Consider the following 14408-nt stretch of genomic DNA (forward strand, 5'->3'; position numbering starts at 1 on the left):
GATTGTTATGGGCTGAATTGTGTCCCCCAGAAAAGAAAAGTCGGAGGCCTCACCCCCAGGGCCTCAGAATATGACCTTATTTGGAAACGGAGTCACTGCAGATGAAATTAGTTAAGATGAGGTCATGGTGGAGTAGGGTGGGCCCCTAATCTGATATGACTGGTGTCCTTACAAGAAGAGGAGAAGAAACACAGAGATGTGGACACACAGGAAGAACACCATGGAACAGCAGACGCTGAGATTGGAGACAGGTTGCCAAGAGCCATGAATGCCTGCGACTACCATAAGCTGAAAGAGGCAAGGAAAGGTTTTCTCCTAGAAGCCTCAGAGAGAGTATGGCCCTGCCAACACTTTGATTTCAGACTTCCCGACCCTAGAAGAAATTTCTGTTGTTTCAAGCCACCCAGTTTGTGGTACTTTGTTATGGCTTCCCTAAGACGCTAATACAGAAAATTTCCCCACTTTCAAGGAACGATAGGTAAACAGATAATTATAAAAGAGCATGGGAATGCTATAATAAGAAGAAGTCCTCTGTGCCAACACAGAGAACATGGCAAGTAACTCAGTCTTGGAAGAGGATCAAGATAGGGTTCCCAGAGCAGGCCCATTTAGAGCTGGGTTTTGAAGGATGAGTAGGAGTTTTCTAAGAGAAGGAGCACCCTAAGCAGAAGGAATTGCAGAACCATGTGTGTACCCTCTCAGTCTCTCCTACTGGATTGTGCTTCCTGGTGGCCTTAGCACAAGGTTCTGCCTTTGACAGATGTTTAGCATCTATTTCTTAGACTTGCAGAAACACTGTACTCTGGACAAGAAGAGAGGAACAGACGACAGAGTGTGGGTGGCTGCCACCTAGAGACAGGGAAAACTGAACTAGTCTGACTCCCTAAATAGAGAGCAGATGGAGGGCAGCAGCAGGGGTGAGAGAAATGAGGCAACCCAAACAGGGCTGGCTTTAAAAAAAAAAAAAAAAGAATGAAAGAAAAGAAAGAAAAAAGCGTTATTCTCTAGGGCTCCAGCTCAGCTGGGAAGGAAAGCAATTTATGGCCAAAGGAAGTAGGCTGACAGTAAACAAAAATACAGTGACCCCTGAGTTCCCACTGGACGGAAGATAGATGGTGCCGTCGTAAAAATGAGATTAATTTTAATAAGGGCTTTCACCAAGCAGCAGACCCCGGCGGCCAGAGGCCTGTCAGAGGGCCGATGACAGGCAGCATCGCTGATGGATGAGGCTGACCCCAGTGAGCTGAAGACATGGGGAACAATCGGAAGCTGGGGACTGCCCCCCGGCTGGGGATCGGGCAGCTGCTGTTTCTGCTCATTCTTTGTCCTAATGGTCGGTGTCCCGGAGCTGGATGCCCACGGTCTGAATCTCTGAACTGTGGCTCATCCCTTGCTGAGACCACAATCCCCTGTTTCCTCATCTTGATGTGTCACTGGGCTTGCATACCTCCAGTAATGATAAGCTCACCACCTAGAAAGCTATGGGACAGTGTACCAGATGGGGTCACTCAGGAAATGCCCACAAATGTTTTCCATAGAACAATCCTCAAAGACTATGATCAGTCTTGGTTCAAATCAGCAGAGTTCAGTTTAATAAACACTGTCTGAGAGTTCATTATGCAGCAAAAGTATGAGACAAGAGATGGTCAGGAATGAGTTCCTGCCTCCAAGACCTTTCAGAAGGGAAAACAGACTGTGCCTCTGACCCTGACCACAGAGTGATGGGCCCTGACCCTGGCTCTTGACTGAGACCTCATCCACTTATAGACTCAGCCATAATCTTGGATAGGAAAGTAAGCCCTGAACCTAGTTATAGATTAAGCCCCAGGCCCAACTCAGACTGGGTTACCTGTAGGCTGAATCCTAATTCTTTTAGAGCATGGGGTCCAATCCTAGCCACTACTGGCCCTGACTCTGGCCCCTGGCCCCAAACACAGGTGCCTATTATGGAATGAAGGAGATGGTGAATAAGGAGATACAAATGGGCCCTCATCACGTGAAAAATGTCCAAATCCTTGATGCTGGAGGCAGACATCTTTCAGACACAGAACTGCGTGAGTTACAGCCTCTGCCTTTGGAAGCATGCATAGACACTCCCCCAACATGCTGTCATAGCCCTTGTCTGTCCTGCCCCAGGACTCAGTCACCATGTCACTGTATGTGTTCGCAAACACACACACCACCACCACCACCACCACCACCACTGGTCTCTGCTCTCCCCTGATTTGCTTGTGGCCAGGCTGCTTTAATCAAACCTTCCCTTCGGCCCCACTTCTGAATACCTACTGGGTGCTGGGTGCTGGGTCCTGGCCTGGTCAGAGAAACCCATGGACCAATGGCCTGGCCTGGCCCAGACACCAGCAAATATCCTGTTAGGTCTTTAATTATTTACTTAATCAACAAACCAGTGAGAGGGATCACATTGCAGAGAAATGGTGCCCCATGGGGTTTATGAGGTGAACACCTGCCAGCAGAATAAAACCAGTCCTCATGTCTTTCGAGCACTCAAACCCCCTGGCATCAGACAGCCCGATTTCTTGTCAGCCATTTCCCCGATCATGTATCAATAGGTGTCACACAATCAAGTCCTGGCTCCCAAGAGAGTGTTTGAAAAGTCAAAGATGTTTGTCTAATGCAAACCGATGTCATGTCAGGAATTAGTTTGACTAATAGGCCTTTAATTAGATCCTTGTGAGGTCTGGGTCCCAAGCAGAGGCTTCCCAAGTTTTCGTTTAGAAGATAAACTATCCCTTCCCCCAGATTGTCACCATAAATCTCCTTTCCAGCATGCACTCAGAATGGCACAGCAAGGCATAGATTCATTTCTCCTGCCAACTTGGAGAGTCTTGTGCCTAACCACCCAAGGGACAAGGGCCTGGGAGCTTCCTGCAGGCCGGGCCCCCTCACCAGAGGAGCCAGGGGAGATGCCTGGCCCATGCCATCTGCTCTGGCTGGGGACCAGAGCTTCTCAGCAGGGCCAGAGAGGCATTTTCCCAAGCAGCAACAGGAAATGTTCATTTTGTCAACCTGAATAACCCTTGTGAGGCCAGTTCCAGGGCACAACAGAACAGAGAATACAATTTGATCATCATCCAGGGCATTTCTCTCAGGGGAAGGAACATGGAAATCAAGAGAAGCCTGCAGAATGAGGTCATCATGCCACCCAGGCAGGCAGGAGGGATCTCACACAAAATAACACATGTGGCCCACCAGCCATCGAGCAGGTGCCTCATTCATGACAATGTGGTGATTCGCGCAGAATCCCGCCTCTGCCTTGAACTTACTCAAGAAAATCTTTGAGCACCCTAGGTCAGCTCCACTGCAAGGGCATCCCCGGGCCTGGTGCCAGCCAGCCTCTGACTAGTTACCAGCTTGAGTTTACAGATATTGAAAGAAAGCAACTAGAAATATTTACAAGTAGTTGGCATTGGTGTAACAACTTTTATTATATTTCCCAAAAGGATTACTGATCAGCAAAAGATTGCAAATAAAAAACAATGCCTCAACACAAATCGTTTGAGATGAGGAGGCATGGAAGCTTCTGAGATGGGTCTTACTATTATACCATTTTATACATGAGAAGGTAAGACTTAGGGTGATTAATGTGCCCAAGTCCTCCCATCCAAGTGGTCTAGCTGGTCTTCCAACCCAGGTCCTAAAGGTCTGTTACTTACAGTCATTGTAACCCGGGGGCCAAGGGAGTTACATCTCTGACCTCCATGCGTGGCTAATAAGAAAAGGTCCACAGTTATCAGAGACAAAATCATGGGCATCTTGTCTCACCTCTGCAATCAATTCACCCAATGAGTCATTTCCTCTTTGGGGCCTCAGTTTCTCCATATGTACAATGAAGGAGGTAGCGAGTTATACTGAAGGCCCCTTCCTGCTTTGACCTCCTGAATGTGATCATAGACTCCTTCAACAAAAAGGGACCTTTGAAGTCACATGACCAGCCTCCCTTCCAAAGCAGTCTGGGATTCCTGTAACCCCTTGTAGGCTCTCTGCGTGTGGCTGTGATTAAATAGCTCTAATTTTCAGGCTAGCATCTTGCTTCCAAGGGCTTCTCCACGAATGGTGGACAGAGTCTCTTTATTGTCCTCTGGATGGCAACCTGATCACTCTTGCCCTGGGTGGGCGGGGGGGGGGGGTTACTCCTCAGAGTCAGGCCTGGTCTTCACTCGTAGATTTCAGCCTCAAGCCTAACCAGATCCCACCTGGCCAAGGCATAGCTCTCCTCTGCTGCAGAGAAGGAGAGGACAACCTAGAAGCCACTTGTGCTTTTTCCCTGGAGAAAGCAATGAAATTCCCTTTTGCCTTCAAACGCTCAGGGATTTCATCCCTTGAGGGTTTAGAGACCTCAAAAGCTGCCATCTCCTTTCGCAAGAGTCCCAGTGGGTGTGGGGAGTACATAGGGCTTTCCCAGGGCCCTGGGCTGGCAGGAGATGGACACAGGTTGTATGAGATGGTGTGGGTGTGATGTATAGCCGTACATGCGGACTTCCACTGCACTCTGTCGAGGACGCAGCCCTGCCTAAGAAAGCTGACCCCAAAGACACAGTCCTACAGCCCTCATCTAAGTAGAGTAAATGAGCAGCAAAGGAACTGGCCCAGCTCTGTTGCATGCCACCCCCTCTACCTCCCACCCCAGAATACTGACTCTTCTCAGCTCTACCTGCCACAGTTGATTAGAAAGTGGGAAGCTCCATCTCTGTCAATGCTGAATGAAGTGATCAATGACAAATTCAGGGGCTCCTCAAACTGGGAAATACACAGAAACCCAGAGTCAGGGAATCATGCAGCAAACATTTCTTGAATGTGTACGGGGGCTGGGATAAACCCTGGAGACTTGTAAGTACAGGGACGTCTAGAGTCAGAGAATCCTACAAATGGAGGTTCGTGGACTCCTAAGGTGTTAGAATCCTTAAAAGTATCCAGTAATAGAATCCACAGCATTAGAGAAATGAAATCTAGAATCACAGTCCTGCACGAAGAGTCCACAGAAGCAATAGGAGTTGTCAGAGGTCTCCACATTTTATGCTCTGGGGCCACCAGCCAGCCCAGCCCTGTGGCAGGCAGCCGAGTTCAAAGGAAACATATTCCCACCACAGCACCAGGGCAGGGGGCAACCAGCACTTGCCAAGGAGAGGACATCGGCCTGAAGACTAAGAATGGGAACAAATGGCAGAAGCTCTGTTGAGGCATGCGGCTACCTCTGAAATACAGACCAGGGGCAGAAGGATTCCTGATAGGATAAGACGAGGCCACAGCTGGAAGCAGAGCTTCTGGGCTGGCCTCACTTCCTACTAATGGAGGAGTTCCTGGCCATGGGTGAATCCGAGGCAGGTGGGCCCATTGCTGGCCCGCTCTGAGGACAGCTGGCTTGGATATAGCTGATATCGACCTCCCCACTCTGCCTGCGGCAAGTGCCTCACTCGTGGAAGAGGATTCCTGATTCTTCTTCCCACGCTGGGGAGGCCACTCTTGACAGGGTCAGGTATGTCACAAAGGCAGGGAGGCTGGAGGCATAGGGCATGTTCCCAGGAGGTAGACATCTCAGGTGTCAAGGACATGGAGGGCCAATGAGAGAGAGAGAGAAAGAGAATGGAGAGAAGAGAGGGAGAGATGATGCTAGAATGTGATATTAGGGTCAAATGACAGAGGTCCCTGTGGGTCGGGGATGGACTCTGCACATGTCTGCCGCATCTCTGTACAGCGTTGCCCGCGGCCCAGCCAGAAACCAGCAGGGATTGCTGATCGCATGGTCCCCCACAGGGCGCTAGCCAGGACTTCTGGTTCTCCCCATAGTGGATACATGGGATGCCCTTTCTCTGCCCCTGGGTGGCTCAAAGAGGCCCTGGAGGAGCCATGTGGTGGGCTCAAGGTGTAATGTGCAGGCTTAAGTGTCTCTAAAACAACTAGTAAAAACCCTGACAAAATCCAAACCAGATGCCCCCGGGCGCACAGGGTTGAGAGCTGTCAGCACCTCTGCATTTTCACCTGCTCATGTGGGTTGCACCTGTAGGCGGCAAGAACTCAGGACAGCTCCAGGCTGCCCACCAAGCTCAGCCCCACTGAACTGCCCAGCGTGGAGGTACTGACGGGCTGAAGGAGTAAGGCAGCAGACCTCTCTTGGGCCAGTCCCCCATCTCTAGTGACTCTCCCCTTTCTCCCATTTCCCATTACAGGCCCTTGGGATTGTTAATGCCCGAACTATACTCCTTAGCTGTGAGAAGTCGTGCAGGTTGCCTCCCCTCTCTGTTTCCCCATAAGCAACATGGACACATTAATAATGACCTCCAAGTTTGCTGGAGAGTCCACTCTGCTGGACAAATATTTACTAGACATTTATTGTAGGTCAAGCATTGGGCTAGGTACTTGGAATACAGAGATGAACAAAACTGACATTACCTTTGACTTCATAGAGATTCGAGGCAGACAGGCAAAAGAAACCTTCAGACAAGTAAATAAAATGTATCAGTTGGTTAATGCTTTGAAAAGGATACACTTTGGGAGAAGGTGGGGAAGGAGTCCTCTCTGAAGAAGTAATAGTTAAGCTGAGACCTAAATGTTGAGTAGGAATAAACCAGAGGAAGGGCCTGGGGTGGAGTGCAAAAGAATAGCATGTGCCAAGGCCCTGAGGCAGGGAATGCTTAACTCATTTCCTCCTTATGAGCAGAGAGAGCAGGTGACATCATGAGATTTTAGTCCGGTGACAATGAAAGGCCTCCAGAGTGTTTTCAACAGGGCCTCCACTCAATTCTCTACTTACAACTTTCAAAGATGACTTTAGTGCGGAGCTGAGATCATGGGTGGAACTTCCTCGCTGCTGGCCTGCAAGAATGTCCAGGATCTAAGGCTCCAGAAGTGAAGGGATGGGCCATGGCCAGTAAGTGCCAGGGACCAGGATATATGCAGCTCCTTCCCTGGCCCTGGGCTGCCTCTAACAACTATGGTGAGGCAAGGATGCTACCATCCTTGCCCTCATTTGATCTTTCCAACCCTTGGGGGAGAGGGGCACACGGGACACGGATCCTTAGCTCAAAAAACCGAGACCCAGAGAGGTAAGTGGGTTTACCATGAGTCATGCAGGAAGTTAGTGACTTGACTTCAAGTCATAAAGACTTAAGGCTAGGTCAGGCTGTTCCCAAGAACCAGCACACTCTGCAGAGACTCCTGCCCCACCAGCATGGACAGCCTCAACAGTGGAGGTAAAATATTTCGGGGAAGGAGGACTTTAGAGGCTGAGCCCGCACCACATAAGAACAGGTATGAGGCCCAAGGTGCCAAGCAGAAGGTGCCAGACAGAAGATCTGGGAGTGATGTGGAATGAAATGGGATGGCCTATCTGGGACACCAAGCCAATGACTGACTACCATGCAAACAAACAATGGTGAGGATAACCTCGACCACCCCTTCCTGGTCCCAGGCCCTCTCTCAGGGCCACATGCTCCACACATCTGCTCCCTCTGCCCCAGAACTACCTGACAGAGTTTAAAGGCAGCAGCTCTGCCATGAGTCTGAGCAACTCCTGGCAACATTGCCAAGTCCTGCGGCCATCACGTCCAGGACAGACACCCGCCCCTCCCCCTGCTCAGTGGGGCTGGGGCAGCTCAGAGTCCCCAGGGGCAGCGACCCTTTGTTGCACTCATATCTCCCAGGCTGAACTCACTGTTGGTGCAGCCCAGACTCAGCTCTGTCAACAGCCATGTGGCACTGAGGACTGCTCCCCTCCATCTTCTTGGGGTTGCCCCTCCTTCAAGGCATCCTCCCCATCCTCCAAAGCTCAGAGCAGGCATCCAGTCCTCCAGGAAAGCTCCTCTGATCTCAGGATGAGGGAGGAGCTTCTCTCCCCTGGGCTCCTGCAGCCCCTGTTCTTCCCTTCCTTTCCCTGGTGGACCATGAGCCTCTTGAGGGCAAGGTCTGTGCCTTCCTTGTTCTGTTTCCCAGAACCCAGAGCACAGTAAGTCAGTAAATGTCTATCATTTCTTCCTTTCTGGGAAGAGCGTTGGGCAAAGGGCCTTGGAGCATGAAAACATCAGAATTTTCATAGCGGTTGTTTCAATCCTCCAGGTCTCCTAGAATGAAGTCCCCCCTGACTGGCATGGCCTGTCCAGGATCACTGCCACCCTTCCCCCACTAGGACTGCAGCCCAGACCATGACAGACCATGCACCCCAGCCCCACATTTTTCCAGCCTCCTTCTCCACTCTTCCTTCTCTCCCTCTAGGCTAGTGGCGTCAGGTAAGTGCACATTGAACGTCATGACCTTCTCCAGGTGCCTCAGTGGGTGACATAACCACTCTACCCCTCACCAATAAAACAGCCTGCTACTGAGTTTCAAAAAGCCGATTTCCCTTTTTCTGCCTTCTCTCCCTGCATACATTGTTTCTTCCCTCCAAAGCCTGAAGCTTCTCCCTCCCTCGCAAGAAGCCTTCCCTGACCTCGTGGCGCTCCCGTCTTTGGGGAGCCTGAAGACTCAGTGGCCTCAGGCTCGCTGCCCTGGGAAGCAGCGGGGCAGGACAGAGCCACCCCGAAGCCCGGACAAAGGTGAAATCCAACAGTTGCAAGAGGTTATTTTTGGACCTGACACAAATGCTCAATGAAGAGCCCTCAGCCTTCCAAGCCATCTTTGCTTTGCGCTCTCAGGCCCAAAACTAACATTTTCATAATAATTTTCCAGTATCAAAGTGATAGTTTTGATTCAAGACAGCTGAAGCCTGCAAAACGGCGCGGCGTCCTCTCCCGCCCTCGAGCCAAACATGTGCCTCTGTCTCTATTTTAACACCTTTGATAATCATCGAAAAATGCACCGGCCCAAGCAGTTTTCTCGGCTTTCTGACCGGGGCGGCCGCCCTGGAAAGGGGGAGGGGTGTGTTGGGGGGGAGCAGCCTGTTTTCCAGCTGCCTGACTCGCAGCCTCGGGCTCCTGCTCCCCGGCTCGGCGCTCCCGGATCCCCGCTCGGCGCTCGGCTAGTGCTGTCTGAGGAAGGCGCTGGCCTTTCCAGGCCCATTAAACAGGGGGGGAGCCCAAGAAATACAGTAACACAATCTCATGGAAAACTGATATAATCTTTTCAAAACTATAAAGATCGCTCACCCGGAGGAACATCTGCATGGAAAAAGAAAAAGGTTTTAAACAAACTGGAAAGGGGTCGGGTAACTTGTAAAGGCCGGAGTGTCAGGAGACTGCTGGCTCGTCCTGGGCCCGCTGTCACTCTGCGGGGGGAAGGCCATCCTCGGAGGAGCCAGTTCCCTCACCGAGAGCTCCCGCCATCTGGAATTCATTGCAGGAGGGAACACTGGTGTTTGGAAAAAGAACCTCGGCCTTAACAATCGTCGTTCCTTAAATCATTAATATGGTCCAAGTTCCAGATGGAGAATCCAAGGACAGGAGGGACAGGCCAGGGACCCAGGGCCGCGGTCCTGGTCCACTCCACTGCTTGGAAACTTGGTCCTTGGAAACAAGGTCCACTCTTCCTTGGAAACCCTGACCACCTCCTCACAGAAACAGGCTCAGGTCAGATTCTAGGCTCTTCCACTAGCCAGGCTTCCGCCGCCCCAGAGAAGAAACTGCTGCTAAGCAGTCATCTGCGAAGACTCTTCGGGTTCTTGGTTACCCTCTGAGCTCAGGGGCCCCGAAGAGGCTGAAGCTTGTGTCTTAAAGTCCCTGCTGGAGGCCCGATTCCCCAAGCACCCACATTCCCCAGAGGACTCCACTGGTAACAGTCTGCAAAGGCAGCATCTTCCTCACCCAGGAGATCTGATGAGAGATGAGCTCACACACGGGAGACACGTAGGCTCATGATACAGGCAGCAGGGGCAAGACCCAAGTGCATGACTCAGGCTGTTCCACCACCCGAGATCTGAGATGGAAGAGGTTCTTGTGGGCCCGGGCCCGGGATTTTAGAATAACAGCATCTGAAGATATGCATGGAGAGGTCTGAATGCTGACCTTGTCGCCACCCTTGGACCTACCGATTTTCTGAAAAGTCATAGGCAGCCTACAGGCCCAGGGAGACCAGAAGTGACTGAAACCCACTCAGGTCCCTGAACATCCGGGACCTGTGAGCCGGGGGACGGCAGAGAGGCCCTCCACCCTGGATAAGAATTGCCTCTGGGCAGGATTCCCTGTCCCAAAGCGCTGGGCCAATCAAAAAGTTCTGCCCTCTGGGGTATACGGTGCCTCTGTCCCTCCTCTGTTGTCTGCCCCGGAGCTCTCCAGGGGCCCCTGCCTTTCTTCCTCAGAGCTCTGAGGGAGCTGGACAAGCTCTCTGATGGTGGCCTCAGTTACCATCTCTGTGCTTCTGACCCACAGTTCTTGACGCCAGCCTCTCTCTGTGTCTCTCCTGAGTGGAGACCCATAGATTCAACTACCTACCAAACACTCCCTCCTTGAGATCTCGCAGCCTCTGAGCCCTAGCAGATCCCAACCAGAACTCTTCATCCCCCTGAGGTGATCCCTCCTCAGTGTCCCCACCTCAGGGAAGGCATTGGCATCTGCCAGGTCCCCCATCCTGGAACGGGAGAGTCATCCCTGACATCTCTCTTGCTTTTTCCTCCCAATTCCCAAGCCCCGAAGACCTGTCCATTCTTCCTCCCACAGATTTCTCAAAGCCACTCATATCTTTCCACCCCTACTCTCAGGCCTCACCATTTCATGCCTGGGTCACTGCCACCTGTTCTGGACTCATGTCCAGATCCCCCACCAGGCAGCTAGGGCCATCTTTCTAAAACACAAATCTTACCTAGTTTCTCTCTGCTCAAAAATATCTTTTAAATAATCATCCATAGGAAATAGTCCCCATTCTGTCACTGTACTAGTCCAGATTTGTTAAGTTATGCTGTAGTAACTAACATTTCAGAAATCTCATAAGCTTAAAATATCAGTATTTCCCACTCACGCTGAGACATTGAGGGTTGACAGTGGGCTCTACTCATTGTAAGGTCCCCAGGCTCTCAGGGTCCCTGGCTATTGGAGCAGCCGCCATCTTAAGAGTTTGTCAGCCACTGTGATGGAAGGAAAGAATGCTGTGGAAGGTTTCACACTGGTAATTAAAATGCTGGAGCCTGGAAGTAGCACATGCCACTTCCTTTCACAACTCAATTGCCAGAACTAGTTGTATGAAACCATCCAACCACAGGGTGACCAGTAAAGGCAGCCCTCCCATGTACTCAGAAGGGGAGAGCCAGAAATAGTTGATAATACCACAGTCATACACTTCCTTCAGTGCCCAAATGCCCATGCTTTCTCTTAATTCTGTGTCTTTCCAAAAGCTGCTCCTTCAACCTGGAACCCTCATCCTCACACCTAAGTTAACTAATTACCACCCATCCTAGGATCTCAACTTAGACATCACAGGCCTATACTGAACTCCCCATCGTGGTATGGGCCTCTCCTCTGGGCTCTCAAGGCTTTGTTCATTCATACTCTATTACAACTACATTTATTGTCTTCTCTTTCTTGGGCTGTGAGTTCTATGAAAACAGAGGCTTGAATGCTGTGTTTATCACTGTATCCCCAGTGCCTGCTCAAGTGCCCACATGGAAGGGAAAGCAGAATTGTTGAATGAATGAATGAATGAATGAATGAGAGAAACAGCAAGATCCCAGAGCTATTCGGAGTGGCAGGGAGCCAGAAGGCTTCAGGAATAAAGCCAACAGCACCTCCTGAGGAGTTCCAAAGGCCAGCATCCATGGGCTGGTGGAGCAGAAGGAAAGAAGGTCTCTGATAGTGCCCACATGAAGAAGGAAGGGCCCCATGGAGAATGACGACCTACAGCTCAGTCCCCCAGCTATCCCCAGTCAGTCACAGAGTCCATGGGAAGCCTCTCCTCCCCCAACAGCCAAGGGTGAGGAGCGGGTGGAGCTCAGGACAGGGTCCAGTTGAGAGAAGTAGAGTGCCCACATGAAACCTGAGCCAGGGCTGCCCTCCAACTTTCCTGACCCTCTTCTCCCCTCCTCTCATCCCCTCCAGACTCCATCACCTGCTCTGGGGCTGCTAATAGCAGAAACCGTTTGTTTATTTTATTTTGGAAAGCCTTGGGTGCACTCCAAGAGCAAAGATGTGTGTCTCTCCTGCTTCCCAGCAATAAGTACAGTACTTGGCACATAGTAGTAGCTCAATAAATGTTCAAATCTGACTCTGATCCACTTCCTACTCTCCAAGCCCTCAGGAGATCTCAGCCTGCCTGAGGGCTCAGCGGTATCTCTGTCTCTCTGGTTATCAAGGCATTGGCCTCTGTTGCCTCTCCCTCCTCCCATCTCCCCACTCCTGACCCTGACATTCCTGGGAGTAGATAGGGATGTGTAGACTGAGTGCCCAGACTTGACTCAAGCTCCATGTATCTCAGCCGAGACTCTCTGTCATGGGAAGCTCCTGGGCCAGCCTCTAGGGCATCCCCTCTGAGGCCTCAAAGGCCCCCCAAAAACAAAAACAAACAAACAAATACCAATATCTGTTCAGTGTAAGTAATACCATGGTTTCCAAGCTGAAAGCTCCAGGGACATTGTCCAAGTACTTGATGGGACCTATCGTGGACTGTAGTCGGCGCCCAAGGGCCTAGGATTCCACAATCCTGACCATTCTCCTCCCCTTACCCCACTCCCTACCGATCCTATCAGTCACCAAGGCTTGCCTGGTCTACCTCCTAAATGTCTCTGGAATCCATCCAGGCCCCTGAATCGCCTCTAGCTCAGTTCTCTGGCCCCAGCCTACTCTTCACACTGCAGCTAGAGTCATCTTTCTAAAGCCCCATAGAGCTTAGATCTTGCTCCTCCTTAAAACGTTCTCCTCTGGAGTTAGGAATAAGGCCTACAAGATTCTCCATGCTCTGCCCCTAGCTTACCTGCCCTCTGCCCCCAGTCTCATCTCTTGCTATCTCTGCCCTCATACTCTCCACCTTTCAGCTTAGCACATGCTGTTCCTTCTACCTGGAACTTTTCTCTCCTAGAAAATATCTACCCATTTCAAAGACTTTTACTCAATTTTCATCTCCTCTAGGAGGCTTTGCCTGAACACCTGCCCCCCTGAGAGTCAGATGCACCCTCCTTTCTGTTCCCACACTCTCCAAGGTTCTTTCTATTTTAGTGATTATTACCATGTCCTATTTTCCTTCATTCATTCACTAGTACCTAGTATCTAGCTGCCTAGAAATATCTACTGAAGAAGGATGAGAGGGAGGAGGAAGTAAGCAGCTGTGTCCAGCTGGGACAGAGTTGAGCAGGACAGAGAGGAAGACTGGAGGAAGTGGGAGGAATCTGACTACTGAGTGAGCTGAGCGAGCTCCCTGGAAGAGGAGTGGCTGGTGGAGAGCCCAGAATGACAAGAAACGTTGTTCTCCCAGTTAAGGGGAGAATAGGGGCTGGGCCAATTTCTGATAGGAGAATGGGGTGGCCTGGGAGTTGCTTCAAGGCCCCAAATACTAAGCTAATGAGTTTAGACTGTATTCTGAGGTCAACTACAAACGGATTTCAAGTAGATGATAAGGCAATGCTGATGATTAAACCGGGATTCGATCTGAGTGTTTGAAGGGTCTCCCTGGCTATGGCGAGGTGGGCAGAGACCAGTTAAGAGGCTGCCCCAAGCTCCGTGGGAGAATGAGGATGGCCTGCAGGGAGGCCATGTGGACTGAATGAGATCAAGGGATGGGTCTGAGGCCTACCCGGCAGGGTGAACTGACGGGGCTTGGGCACTGACTGAGGCAGAAAGGGAGAATGGAGTTGAGAAGGCCTCTCAATTTCCCCACCTGGATGACCAGTACCTGCTGAAGATGATTTGTTTTTCTCTGGACACATTGACATTGAAACCTCAGGTAGGACAGAGGAGGGGAAGGTGGCCGTTAAGCAGTTAACGTAGTAGGGCCAGAGCACATAGTAGGAGTGCAGATAAGGTCAACTGACTTCCATGGAGGTGCTGGGTCTCATCATAAAAGAGCAGATGTGTTCCCCACTCCTGCAGCTCAGGATGGGCCTGCAGGCCACATCGGGGTAGGAGGACCAGCCTAAGCAAAGGCCTGGAGGTGAGCACCCCCAGAGTATGTAGGATCAGGTAGACAACATCCAGCAACACAGCAGACAAGCTGCCCTCTCGAGGACCCAGGCTTCATCCGATGGAACAATAGGTGTGTTCCTAATTTGTCCCCCAAGAAAAGGGCTCTGGTGGTGCTGGCAGACAGAGAGAAGGTCAGAGTTGGTGTTCTGGTGCCCAGAAGTCAGACAATGGCCTATCCACAGAGTCCAGGCAGCTACACAAGGAAGCCAGAGAAGACCAGAGCATGCCAGCTGCACGAGACAGCCCACTCAGCTAGTCCCAAAGGTCAGGAATTCCACACGGGAGAGGAGGCCTGGGAGATCTCCAAGTCCAAGGCTGATACACAGTAGGATCTCAATCAGTGTCTCAGATCAGACAGAC

Source organism: Lontra canadensis, unplaced genomic scaffold, assembly GCF_010015895.1.
Source record: "Lontra canadensis isolate GAN:19392208 unplaced genomic scaffold, GSC_riverotter_1.0 scaffold179, whole genome shotgun sequence".
Taxonomy (NCBI): Eukaryota; Metazoa; Chordata; class Mammalia; order Carnivora; family Mustelidae; genus Lontra; species Lontra canadensis.